This window comes from Raphanus sativus, chromosome 4 (genome assembly GCF_000801105.2).
Source record: "Raphanus sativus cultivar WK10039 chromosome 4, ASM80110v3, whole genome shotgun sequence".
NCBI lineage: Eukaryota > Viridiplantae > Streptophyta > Magnoliopsida > Brassicales > Brassicaceae > Raphanus > Raphanus sativus.
The window spans coordinates 15,579,496-15,594,617 of NC_079514.1; the positions used below are offsets into that span (position 1 = coordinate 15,579,496).

The 15,122-nt window shown below is 30.1% G+C and overlaps 1 long non-coding RNA gene across 1 annotated transcript; it reads left to right on the forward strand.

The window, feature by feature from the left end:
• The first annotated feature begins 4,821 nt into the window (after window positions 1-4,821).
• LOC130511898 (uncharacterized) lies at window positions 4,822-6,232 on the forward strand. The gene is made up of 2 exons (XR_008945389.1): window positions 4,822-5,899; window positions 6,062-6,232. It is a non-coding gene; the product is annotated as an uncharacterized LOC130511898 (long non-coding RNA).
• The last annotated feature ends 8,890 nt before the right edge of the window (window positions 6,233-15,122 follow it).

Below are 15,122 nucleotides of genomic sequence, written 5' to 3' on the forward strand. Positions count from 1 at the left end.
GGTCTGCCATTTTGTTGGCTAGTGTAAGGACAAGAGAAGTGAGTGTCATCCCTTTTTTTACAAAGAATTCATGGAATTGAGCATTGTTGTACTCAGAACCACTATCACATTGCAAAGAACGTATGCATTTATGAAATTGTGTTTTGACATACCTATGGAAGTGAAGAAACTTGAAGAAAATTTATGATTTTCTTCTTAAGGGATAGACCCATAGAAAGTAAGAAAATTGGTCGAGAAAAAAGATATAGTATTTGATACTAGAGAGACTTTGTATGGGAGATGTCCATAAGTCAGAGTTGACAATTTCAAAAATATTGAAAACATGAGAAGTAAAAGTAGTGAAAGGTTATTTTATTTGCTTGTCTAATTGGAATGAATCACAAAGAGGAGACAATTCTATTTTATTACATTGCAAAGTAGGTGAAGAGAGAATAAAACTAAGAGTTTGATTGCTTGGATGGGCGAGCTTGTTATGCCAAGTGGTCGCGAAGTTGAAAGAAAATCGGAAGGAGACTGAGACGTTTTATTCATGAGAGAAGACCGTATAGAGATCACTGGCATGTCACTGCGGAGAACGTTCCTCTGTTTTTGAAGATCCTTCACAGTAAAATCAAGAGGATCAAATTCAATAGAGCAGTGATTATCTTTAGTGAAATGTCTAACAAAAATGAGACATGCTATTATGGAAGGTGTAACCAAAACAAAGTTTAAATGAAGAGGACGACTTTGGCTCCCTTTTGCTACGTTTACAGACTTTACAGTGTCTAAATTAAACAGTACCACTGGTTATCTGGAGGACCAAACAGATCCATCGTGTTGAATGCATAGGCAAAGTCCTTGGCTTGATAAGCTGGAGCAACATTATGTTGAGCAAGGCATTGCGGAGACACATGCCTTGAGCCTAGATACACTTGCAGCATGAATTGTTGTATCCAGGATGGTTCCAAGGAATGTATTGCTGAGCAGGCTACATCAGATAATTGTTACCCCAGAACGATGCATTTCACTGTTGTGTTGCAGGTCCTTGATTATAGTAGTCACCTCCTCTGCCGCGGATTGACCTACCACGACCTTGATTGTTTTGTTCCTTTATTGCGGTTGTTGATGATGCTAACATCGCCGATCTAATGTGTTTGCCGTGGCAACCAGAACCTTCTTTGCTGAAGAGGTATATTTGTGAACAAGAGAGGACTTACGTTCTTTGTTGAGGCGGTCTTCTTCCAGAACTAGCATTGAACGATCTTCATCAAAGGCGGGGAAGGGTTATCTGTGTTTGATGACATTAATCATTGGTAAGGAAATCTACAATGGAACTGATCTGTTGGCAGTATGCCTGAATGTTCAGATCTCTTATATCCTTTGTCCTGAGATCGTGATCGAGTTGACCAACAACATCAAAGGATTGATAGTGGTTGAGGAAGAGTTCTCCCCATGCATCGTAGTTGTGCTCATCGGTGTCCAAGATAATTGGGATATGGGATTTTATATTCGTAACCCCATAGGCACGTTCTAGTGCAGGTGGTGCACCAACCATTGACGTGAAGAGGAAGAAAAGAATGAGATGAGAAGAGGAGTTTTAGATATTTAAAAATGGTCAAGGATCGTGAACCCTTTGATACCATGAAAGTAAATATATTTTCCTTTGAATGTACTTTTGTATTCACTCCTTAGTATATACAAGATACGGTCACATCAGTTGAGAAATATACTATAACTTATCACTAATATCTCTGACTTACTTTACAAATTTAAACGCTAAAAAATATTATCTTTTATCTATTAGTAACCACTGTTGTGAATGCTAAATCTTTTGAGTCTTATTTCGATCTAACTATAATTACACACTCATTAATTTCTTCACTTTTAATGGTCTGGCCATTTGATAGTTGTAAATCTTTTAATATATTTATATATAATTTTGACCCTAGTTAGTTATTTTCTTGAAATTTAGTAGTAAATTTTGTTTCTATCTCTGCCGCTGATTTCGAGATTATAAATATGTGTTCTATATCTATTTTTTATCTTGATGATCAAACAATAGAGTAATACTTTAATACCAAATATTACAATGTTCTAAAATATGCTAAGCTGTTACTAAGCGTTTGATGAGAACTAGCGAATAAACGGATTATTTAAGACTTATTCGAGGTCCATACATTTGCAAATTATTGATTTATTTTATATATGTTATACATTTATGTGACATAATTTAGTTTTAGGTTTAGTTATAAAATTATTGTAATGAATTATCAAAATTAGATATACAAAATATAAGATATTAGACAAATTTGTAGATTTATGATAATATTATTACTTAATTAACATACTTAGATAAATTTAGATTGATTTAAATTGATTTTAACCGATTTATAACAATTTAAACCCATTTGAATCGTATAAATCAGATTTTAGAAAAATCGTTTCAGATAGAATCGAGTTGCCATCTAGGTGCCGCCTTTTTTAGAACCTTACCAAATAAGCTGACCCGTTACTGTGGGTTAATTGACTATCCAATTTGTTGTTGGTTTCTAATCAGTTTGGTTTAGCTTTTAATTGGGTTCACTTGTTTACGTAACAAATGGAAGGCAGTTATTTCTATAATACTATGAAATGGTAAAGATAAACTTTACAACTTAATACACCCCAGAGGGAGACAGTAAAAAAATGTGTGTATTTCTTTTTTACTTAGAGGAATCCCCTTTTCTTGTGATCAACTTACTTAGAGCAATCCCAATAGAGGGTTTTCAATCTAAGATTCTATATATATATATATATTGCTCTTGTAGAGTTGTTTTGATATTTATGAATGAATTCGTAATTCGTGTGTGGTTGATCTTGGTTAGAAGCATTTTCAGACGGAAGACTCAAACAGTTATCGTCGTTCACATTATCCACACATGCTAAATAGTGAAGTGATAAACCATATCATGAAAAATAATAACGGAGGAAGATAGGGTCAGATCTCGTAATGAAAATATTCCGAATCTTATCAAATAGATTTGCGCATGTCGCCTTCTCGGGCCGCAATCTATCTACATGTCTCATGTCTGCATGTCGGCAAAACTGCCTTTAATTCATTCATACCCGCTTTCATTACTTTCGCTCTGTATAATAGTAATATATACTACTCTAACTACCTTTGGTTGACAAAAAAAATACTACTACCTTTTATGATGTAATAAAATTAGTTTTGTTGAGACGATGACCAGTCACTATCTTTGATTGCCCAGTAGAAAAATACAGCGGATATTATTAGTAGAGATATCTGAAATCAACGAAAGCAAATTTGGCTTTCCTCCTTGTTATCTATTTCCTACGTCGTCGTTTCATAAAGCAAGTTGAAGATGACAGTACAAAAAAGTTTTGTATATATAATTATTTGGTATCACTCATTTTGGGGTCGCAGATCTCAAATCTTATTAACTCAGAGCACTGTGTATATCACCCCTTTTGGGCTATGGCCAATCGATGCTTCACATTTTTTGTTACCTTGCACGTGTAGTTTCATGCAGTACGTACATGATTAATCAATTACACTGCCTAATATTACTCGTTTATTTTAGATCATACATATACTTAGGTCGTGTGTATATCGGGAAACGAAGTTTTGAGATGTGAATGTGAAGTTCACATGGGCATTGTTTGTTCCGACTTTTGCATAGATTCCATGAATTGGAACTTCTTGGAAATTATGGATAGGACGCTTTTTAAAAACTCATAAATGGTAAAATAATCAGGTACACAAAAATATACCTCTCTGTAGTATTACTTGTCGTTTTAGATTTATACACATATTAAAAAAACGTTTAATTTTACATATTTTCAAAATAAAAACACTATTACTAATACACCTAACCATATATCAACCAATAGAAAAATAGAGTAGGAAATATTGTCAATAAATTTTACATTGAAAACCGAAAACGACACTTATTTTGAAACGAAAATTCTACTCTAAAATGACAAGTAATTCGAAACGGAGGGAGTAACGTTTTCTTTTTTTTCTTTTTTGTCATCAACAACACAGACTCATATAGACTCTGCACACCAAACAGGTAGCTTCGCATTCATGTGAACGACGAAAGACGATTGTTGTCTAGCACTGCGTGCTAAACGATCCGCCCTTGTATTCTCCGTTCGTGGTACATGAATAAGCTAGTAACGTTTTCTTTTTGATAAAAAATGTAATGTTGGTCTTTCCCATATGTATTACTTTTCCGTTTCAAACTAATTATCATTCTAGGGTTTTGTATACAAATTAACATTAATTAAATATTGAAATTCACGTTTGTTTGACAGTTAAAATTGCATAACATTTATTGTTTATACTAGTATAACTAGAGGTAAAAAAAGATAGACTAATAGAAAAAATTGTATTAAAATCATAAAACAACATTTTTTTTGCAGAGAAAATTTAATGCTACAAACAAAAAGTTTAAACGGAATGAATATTTATTGATTACTTAACCTGGTTAACTTTATTTTACTAATAAAAAACAATCAATTTTATTAGCATTGTGTCCTCCAAAATGTTTTTTTTTTAAACATGTCCTCCAAAATGTTTAGCAGACCACTTAACTAAAACAAAATTGCCCAAAATGATCACAAACTATAGATAATGTCAGTGAAATCTATATTTCATTGATTTTATTAAAGACTTTATATCGCAATAATGCTAAAGGTCGCACCAAGACATTCACACTCCAATAGTAATGCCCAACGAATTTTAAATACTGTCTGATTTGATTAAACAATAAGTAATGCCATATAAACTTTTATTATTTTATTATACATTTTTAATATAGTATTTATTTCCTGTGGGATTATTTTTGAATGTGTTATTTCCGTTATCAACTCGAAAACACTATCGGTAGAACTCTTTGGAGTTCTCATGCATATCGAATTACTATCTTTTTTTTCTCTTTTTTCCTTGTTTCTTTTGTTGGCCGTGAAACTAATGTTGCCGCTGACTCTTTAGCAAAGTTCGCGCTGCATAGGTCTCCCCAGGTCTTGTATCGAACCTTTGATCTTTCTATATAATTGAACCTTTGATCTTTCTTTCTTTTTTCCCTCTGATGAAATTCATTCCAAATCGAAAATACAAGTTTTAATACAACGACTGGCGACATAACGAATAAACCCCAGAAACAAAAGCCTACAAGAGAGGCGACTAGAGCCCACAAGAGAGGCGACTAAAACCCACACCGGGGCACCTTACATCAACAACATAAAAACTAAACTCGCCACAACACCAGAAAACCAATTAACAACTACACTGGAGCACAACACAAAGCAAATTGGCAAACTTACGAACTAAGCAGAAGCTAATGATCGGGATGTACCGTTGCTCACGATAACCTCCACCTCTAACACCCAAAGACACCATGACTTACCGCTGCCGCTTTCGCCGCCCAACGATAACGTCTAAGAACCACGACTCGAGACTTCATAACCTGATAAGACCCGATAAGAGGGATCGCTTTACGACCCAAACAACCTTCGGAGAGGGATGCAACGCAATCATAAACGTCCAATTTCTCTTAGATAGAAGCTCAGCCAAACCACCACAAAGACGAGGTTTTGCCCACCGAAATGCTCCGGACTCACTCACGGAGGAACAACGGAACGGCAAGCAAACACTGCGACCACCACCACTAGAAGATAATCTGCTAAATCAAGTGTTAACTCCAAGTAGAGAGACATTGGATCCTTATTTGAGCGAGGACAAAGGAGAACCAACTTCAACACTCGCAGAGGCGCATTCATGTGTCGGCCTCGGAACCTACGGCTTTCACATTAGACCATGTTTTGTTTCCAACGATGTCGAGCTCGTACCACCGGTTAGAGAAGGAATTCCTCACCGTCGTTAGGATGAGCCCCACCATATACCGACTACCAGGTAATCTCCTACGATTGACCCAAGTTATCTTGCTGAAAGCCAAGTTTCAAAAAAAACAAAAAAAGTTATTTCCGTTATATTTTTCAGCAGTTTTCGATTAAAATACGTGATAATTGAAAGGTGCTCACTTTCATTCTTACACGACACGCATGTGATTTCCAGGCTGTCTAAAGCTTCCGTACATTCACCCGACTTTCTCTCTTTTGTACAACACGCGCCGCCTCTTGATTAGTTTCATCTAATTATTTTGATTTTCAGTGGTTCTGAACTACCGTTTTTCTTTTTAATGTATAAGATCATTTCTAAGAAGGAATCAAGAATTTATTTTTATGATATTAGTATAAATAAATTATAATCACTGAACTTTATATAGATAAATAATACATACGTATCGAAAATATCAAGCACAATATTATAAATAAAGTTTATTACAACACAGAATAATATAAAACACATTATTTAATAAAAACTAGATTTTAACCCGCGCTTTTGAAGCGCGGGATATTTTACGATGAAAAATTTCACTAATAATTTAACAAATATTTTGGTAATTTTTAAAGAGTGTGTATTTAAAATATTTTTGCATTTAAATCAGTATTTTTAAATTCAACCCGATTGTGATTATACCGGTTAATCCGGAGATCTGACAATTCAATTTATGTTTTTAAAATATTCATATTAAAAAATCATTAGAACCCGAGACTAACCGATTGAACTGATGGATGACCGATATGTAATCTAATTAGATTTAAATTTTCATAATTTGTAATCTTATAATCGAAATTTTAAAGTTCACTATTTTGAAATTTATGAAATTATGACGTTTCTACAAAATTTTAAAGAGAAAATGATAGATATAAAATAACTAAGATTAATTATTGTATTATTTGGAAACATTGATAGTAATATAAAAATATATTGTTTGGAAACATTGATAGTAATATAAAGAAATAAGTATATTGTTTGGAAACATTGATAGTAGTATAAAAAATAAGTATATTGTTTGGAAACATAGATAGTAGTATAAAGAAAGGAACATTAGTGATTTAATATATGTTTAGCTATAAAGTATAAATATGTATTTAATTTAAAAACTTACAAAATAAATGTTAGGTCCAATAGAATGTTTCTGTTTTAATAAGATAGATTTGAAAATACAAACTACTCACTATTGTATTTCCATAGTGTTTCCATACAAATTATTCACTATTTTATAATCTCTCTGTTTTATATTATGTGTCACTGTAGCGAAAATTTTTCGTTGTAAAATAAGTGTCGATTAATGCAAAATGTATTAACTTTATTATCCAGTTTATTTTTATTGGTTAAAATATGAATAGAAGTATTGATAATGATATTTTTATAAAATATATAAAATTAAATGATTTATTAAACTGTGTGTACAAATTTAAAGTGACACTTATTATTAAATAGAAAGAGTATTAGTTTTTATTTTATTTTAACATATTGACATATTTTATATAATATTACATATGTAAATAAATATATATTTGAATACTCAAGTGAACTATAGTTATAAGGATTCAAATAATTAAAAATTTAATACTAGTACAGTTATATATAAGTTATAAAATAGAAAGATAAAAATAAAAAATAAATAGTATTATGAGAATCTGAATAGTAAAATCTCAAATTTAAGATTTCACTATTTATACTCTCAAAATTTAAGAATTTAAAGAGTTTTTGAAAAGTTAAAAATCTCAAAATTTGAAAATATTAAACAACAATTAAATAAATATGTAATGTACAGCTAAAAGTATTTGTTACCTTCAGTTTTTTTATTTGTAAAATATATATATTTTTTCTTATTCCTTTTTGTTACCTAATAATATAAGCCCATATCTTATTTCAAAATCAAAGTATTTACGTAACAAACAAATATATTCTAAAAATCAAATTTATTATTCTAAGCTTAATTTCCAATTTTGTATATATATTACCTAACCACTTTTCATAATCACTTAAACACCTATTTTAAAGTCCTCTATCTATATGACAACAAATTTCAAATTTAAGTATACAAATATATTTTAAAAACATAACTAAAAACTAAAAAAAATTATCTATTGGTTTAACCAGTGGTTCAACCGATAACCAGGTTTCAAGTTTTAGTGTTTTTCAGTTTTATTGGGTTTGAATATTTTGGTTTTTTCACAAAATATAAACTGGATTTATCCTGGATCACTTGATTTATCAATGCAACCGCGGGTTCGGATCGGATTTCAAAACACTGAGTATGAAACTTTGATTTTTGAGTCGGATTTTTTGGGTATGATATTATTGGCTAATTATGTTAGTTATTGAAATGCATATTACACAAGTGTATAGTTATACAACTTGACATATTTAATATAGTTACCAAAAATTATATTAAATTAATATTAACTACAAATGTAATTACAAAAAAACATAGATATAAAAATTAATTCTCAGAAAAAGTATATCCACCCTTTCAAATAATTTGTTCGGTTTTCGGTATGGATTGGATTTGATATTTGTTTTGGATATAATATTTTCAGAACCATTCGAGTATATAGGTCACGTCTTAATAGAAGTCTAATAGAGTATGAGACTTTGATTTCCGAATCGATTTTGAATCAGATTTTTTTGGGTACAAATATTCTTGAGGTAAATACTAATATTTTGTAAAATATAGAAATAAAGTTTAAAAATAGATTCTGAAATGCATATGACACAAATGTATAGTTATGCAACTTGACATATTTAATATAGTTACCAAAAACTAAATTAAATTAATATTAAAAACATATATAATTAAAACATAAATAAATAAATAAATTTCTCAAAAGAAATTATAACAAAAAATATACCCGCCCTTTGTGGTCGAATCGTCTTTGTTTTTGTTCTGTTCTACCATTCAAATCCTAGTTTACCACTTTGCTTGTTTTTGTATCAAATATTTCTAAATTTAACATGTTGATAAAATTCAAACCAAGTTGACTTTAACAAACTTCAAGATAGATGAAACTGGATTTTTAACATCAGATAAAATAAAACTGGATTTTTCAAACCCACAAATAAGATGGAAACTCAATTCAATTATCTTTTTTCTAAACACTCAATTGAATGCATGTAATTTAGGGTTGTTTTCGACCGATATACGTTGTTATGAGTATTATTGACCGCCTCAAGACCAGGGCCTGTGTTTATTAGTCATATATATACGTTGTTGTGAGTATTATTGATCGCCTCAAACTCTCACCTTTTTCTTAAGTTCTTAAATGATTAAAAGGTTTCTCACGAGAAAAATAAAGAAAAAATTGCCAAAACGGAATAGAAAAAAAACTACATTGTCCCTTTGCCATAAATCACTTTTTGGTCTATTTTGAACTTAGATACCCATGAATAACTTTAAAAATTCATATCAATTATTTTAACAGTTAGAAAAATATGGAAAATATTTAAAATGTACATAAACAAGAAACAAATATATGAAAAATATTTTGGTTGACTAAATATTAGTATTTCACAATGTCATTTTTGATCTACCGAATGGCAGAACAAATAATCTACTAATTATGGGCCGTAGATTGTACATTTGGTTAATAACATAGCTATCTACATGTGGTAGAACTATCATATCTACCATTATATACAAATCTACCACCATAGAATAATTCAGTTGCCAAATAAATACAATTCTACGATGGTAGAATCATTCAGCTGCTATTTTCCTTATTTCTGGATTTCAGTTGATTTTATAAACTATATTTCCTAATATATCTACGGATGTATGCTTGCTATTTTCTACCAAAATACTCTACTCTACCATTGCTAGGTTATGTAATCTACTGTTTTATCTATTATCTACGACCGTAGAATGTATATTCTACCAAGCTCGAAATGTATATCTTCCTAAAATATCTCCAAAATCTGCTGAGAATATATTCTAAATCAATATTTTCTATAATTTTCGTGTTTCCTAAGTTATTTCTTTTTAAAACGTGTTCTTCTTCTCCATCCATCAATCTCTACTTTTTTTTTGAAACCATCCAAATTTTTTGAATCTCTTGTTGAAGAAAATGCATATTTTCACTTTTTGTTTGAACAATAATTCTAGGCTCTGCCACTGTTCAGTGTGAAGCAGCAACAGAATGAAATTTCGGAGATGACTTTACCCAGAAAAAAAAATGTTAATAAGATCATATAAGCTAATTGTGGCTCACCACATAGAACATGAAAAATCATCCAAAGCTCAATGCGCTATTAGTATGCAAAAAGTTCACGAAAGAATGTGAAAAATGCGTGTGATTCATGTACATGGGAACCGAAACTAGATGAATTCAATCTATGGTTTACACACAAATCTGGAAACCCACCGTAAACATAAGAGAAAGAGAAAAAAAAAGGCAGATGTTACTAGTGACATATCTGAATTTTAAGTTATCGATATGCAAGTAACTCGGTTTCGGAGAGAAATCCGGACTGGATAGCAAGGAGGTGGTGGTGTGGTGATCAAAGTTGCAGTAATAAAAAAGGGTTTAGGGTTCGTCGGAAGAGGTATTGAGTACAGTATTTCGTTTATGTGTTTATCTTTATTTAATTTTATAAATTGTTAGTTTTTAAATATTTTTATATAATTATATTAATTATTGGATTATAAATTAAGAGGGCTTAATTGGGTTAACACAAAATATTATACTATATGGATAATGTATAGTTGAATTTATGGCATAGGAACAACATAGTTGTTTTTTTGTTCTATATTTACAAATTTCCCAAAAATAAATCTATACTGTCTTGATAAACTAAGAAAAGGAATAATTCTAATTCTGGAATTCATGCAATTTAGGTGCCCCTCCCAACTATGAGTGGTCTCCCTGCCACCTCAAATCAATTGGTGGCAATTCACATTTTATTTATTTGTATTTTTTCAATTATTGTAGCTTTTTGGGTATGCTTTAAAATAATAAGATATTTTGTATGTTTTGCTACAAAAACACTAATTTGTTGTGACGGATGATTTGATACCATTTTCATTTCCTGTCTTCCACCAACTTAACTGCAATCGATAAAACATAACTATAGGCTGATTTTCTTTTATGGACTGTGATTTGTGATCTTAACTGTTAATGATTTCTTATAAGTTTGGACATTTTATCTGGATACGAACATCTGGACTAGAACTGACTTATAAAAAACCATGGTGGATCATGTACGGATAATGTTATTTACTCTATTGGGGTTTGTTATTGGTTCGATCTGACTCAAAACTCGAAAGAACATTCGAATATACGATTTTAACTGGTTTTAGGTCCAACAAATCATCAAACTTCACTATATTATCAATACAATTAATTCAGGATCCTTTTTTTAGATTTACCCCTACTCTTACCTGGCATATTACTTTTTGTGCCATTATGATTTTGTCTAACAATTAAAAATTCATTAAGGTTAAAATGGGAAATGAAAATAGACCAAATTATCTTCCTATATATCTCCCCAATCCATCTCCAATATAACAAGAGATAATCAATCAAAATGTATTTAACCAATAATAATACTTAAGGTTGTTGACTATTCCAAATAAAAGACGCAATGACAATGCCACATTCATTATATTACTAAAGGTTGTCAAAGAAACTACGAATATGTATTCGTCGGGTAAACCAAAAATATGCATATTCGTGTGTTTGTATAGTTTAATTTATATAGTTCCCTAACAAAATAGAAATTTATTTATAGCTTGATTTTAATATCTACATATAATATATATTAAATGGAGTCAATGTTATAATAATTCCCAGTTATATATTTATCAACCTTGGAGTAATTATCCCTAAACCCTAAGTTACGAACCGCTAAACTAAACCAAAATCGAATTGAGTTCAAAATTTAGTCGGTTCTCAATATTTTCATCTAAACCAAACCGAAAACCAAAATAATCAAACCGAAACCAAATCTAAATTCCAAAAAAACCGAATGGTATTTATATCTTTTGACAATGAATTTTATCAATAAATAACAGGTTAAAAATATAAAATATTTTATTTAAATTTAAATAAATTTAACAACTGATTATACAAACAAAATCATAATACGGATTAAAATTATTTGGACATTTCAAAAATTGAATCCTATTTAAAATAAAAAGCAAGTCATATAAATAATTTTAGAATAAATTTCACAAAAATTTAAAATATATAGTTTATTAAAAATCATAATTTTTACAACGTAAAATAAATTTTTAACAAAAAATATACCCGCCCTTTTTAAGGGCAGGTCAGAATCAAGTAATCCTTTTAAAATCCAACACTTGAAATCAAATTCCAATTAAAATACCACTATGCCACATTAAAGCACTAGTAACTATTATATAAAATAACTAATATATGATATCTATATGAAAATTCTAAAAATTTTCAAAATTAAAATTTTGAACCAATTCGATCCGACATGAATTTTTTTAATTACTCTATAGAATCTAAATATAAAGATCCGAATTGATCAATATCCGCCAGAAGATCTAATGAAATCCTAATCGACAAATTTTAGTTATTATTATATTGAATCTAATTATCTAAAATCTAAAAGATGTGGATCCGACAAAATCCAACCAAATCCAATTTATGGTCCTGATGTCCATGTTTAGTTTTTATACTCTTAAACATTAGTTTGATTAGAGTAATATGAAGTAAAATTGAAATAATAAAAAAAGAAATAAAAATAAATTGATAAAAAAAAGAAAAAAAATGGAATAAATAGTATTACTCTAGCAAAATTTAGAATAAAAGTAAATATACATTTTTCTATTAAAACAGTAACTAGAGTAAATATTAGAAAACTATTTTTATTTGATTGATAATATTTTATTAAAATATAATAACTTAAAAATTAGAATAATGTAGTATATATTGTACATAACCATTAAGTCGCACCTTTAATGTCTTTTTTATTTAACATGATCTTAACAATTTATTAGCTGTAAACAATACTGGTCAAAAACACATATAGTAAAATGAAGTAAATTTAAAAAAGTAAAAAAGAAATGAAAATAAAATAAAATGATAAGAAGTAAAAACAGAAAATGGAATAAATAGTAGAAAAATTTAGAACAAAAGTAAATATACATTTTCCATTAAAACACAAACTAGAGTAAATATTAGAAACCTATTTTTATTTGATTGATAATATTTTAATACAACCTATAATAACTTAACTATTTTATTTGATTGATAAATTTGAATAAAACCTATAATAACTTAAAATTAGAATAATATATAGAAATTTCTAATATATAGTATATATAACCATAAAGTCACACCTTTAGTATCTTTTATATTCAAAATGATTTTGACGGATTATTAATTGTAAACAATACTGATCAAAAACACATATCACTCTAAATATCTTTACCGCTTGTAAAATGTCATGTGATTCAATATAATAAATTATATTACAACGTAATTGTTATGTTTTTGAATGAATCTTAAATTTATTTATAAGAAGTATATATAAACATTGAGTACAAGTTGATATATGATGTTTTAAGCATCACATATAAGGCTGAATATGTGTACTAAGCCAAAAAAAAATTAAATAAATTACTTAAATATATTTATATATATTCTGTTTCAGGAAAAAATATACGAAGACTTATAACTGGCAAATTCAGCAGCTGATTTGATACTATTCCCCATAATGGAGTGAATTTTTTCTAAATCTGAATACAAATAGGTGGACCTGATCATAATAGCTATACTTATATAAGGTTTATCTCTGTACAGCGGTTTTCGCAAGGGAAAGTATGAATTTAACCCAGATTTGAAGCAAATAAAAATACTAAGAAAGTGACGTGACATTATAACATGTAACCATGAAGTTAAAAAGGATAGAGATGAAAAAAGGACCAAAGCAAGTGGACCCGTGAAAACGGCCGTCAACGGAAGCAAACATAGGGCTTACCTTTAAATCTATGAAAATAGGACACGTGTTTACTCACATGAATTGTAGGGACCACAAATTGAACGGCGTTCAGTTAATGAATACCGTTTAATGGAGGGCGGGACCAGTTACACGTGGAGGAATCATGTGCTGTCAGTTCGAGTTTGCCGAAGGTACGAATACATCTTTAACAAATTCTATTTTTTAACAGCTGATAATGAAACGGGCCGTTATTAACGGCGTTAAGCAATGAACGGGAACCTCCTTTTTAGTTAATAGTTTCTCATGAATGATTTGACATTGACGGACGCGGCCGTTTTGCTTAAAACCGGGTTTTGCTGTCGCACGATGGGTTCTGAGTCCGGTTTAATGTTGTCAATGGTTCGAGAGAGTATTGTGAAAAGTTACTTCATCTAATGTTTGCGGTTATAATTTGCATTCAATAAATACTTCATCTAATTTAGAAAACCCTATACTAAAGTTTCCATGCTTGATACTACTTTATAATGTTGAAACTTAAAACAAACAAATTTCATAGATTAATAACTGCATGTGTATGTAGATGTTAATTAAATAGCTTCTGGTAAATAAAAGCTAGACAATTTCTTGTTGTCTTCGTAATTTAAAACTGATGTTGTCTATATATAGCCTTTTCTGTTTAAACCCTGTCTTCGTGAATTTGTTTTAGTGTTTTTAACCCCAAGACACGGTTGGTTGAATCACTATTTCAATCGAACCTGGGAACTTAAAACAGTGTATCATGAAAGTTCAGCTTTTTAAGTGAACTAGGGGTGGAGTCCCCGCGCAAGCGCGGGGCCGGGTTCGGACGGACTTATACTGTTGGTGTATTTGGTAGTGTTTGTATAAGTTTTGTTAGACATTGCAGAATTTGTGTAAGTTGAAGCCATGTTAGTAATGTTGCGAACATAGTTGAGCTGGGTAGCTGCATATGCAGAGGATTGTTGGTGTGGGATTAGGAGGGAGGTGTAGGTTGGGGAGTTGCGTAAGTCGCGATAATGTAAGGGACGTGGCCCTAATGTTCGTTTGTTTTGTATGGTTTGATATATCTTGTAGACACAGGATTTCTGGACACGCGGGAAGCATTTTTTTGTCCTAAGTTAGTGTATTTATAAATAACATTTAATTTAAAAAATTAAAAATAGTCTTTATAAAATTAACAACTTATACGAACCAAAAAGTTTGTTTTGTTACTTATTTATCCCAATATTAGTTGCGAGGGTGACTAATTGTAATATTATTGTGTTTTATATTTTTAAATTGCGATCGATTACAATGA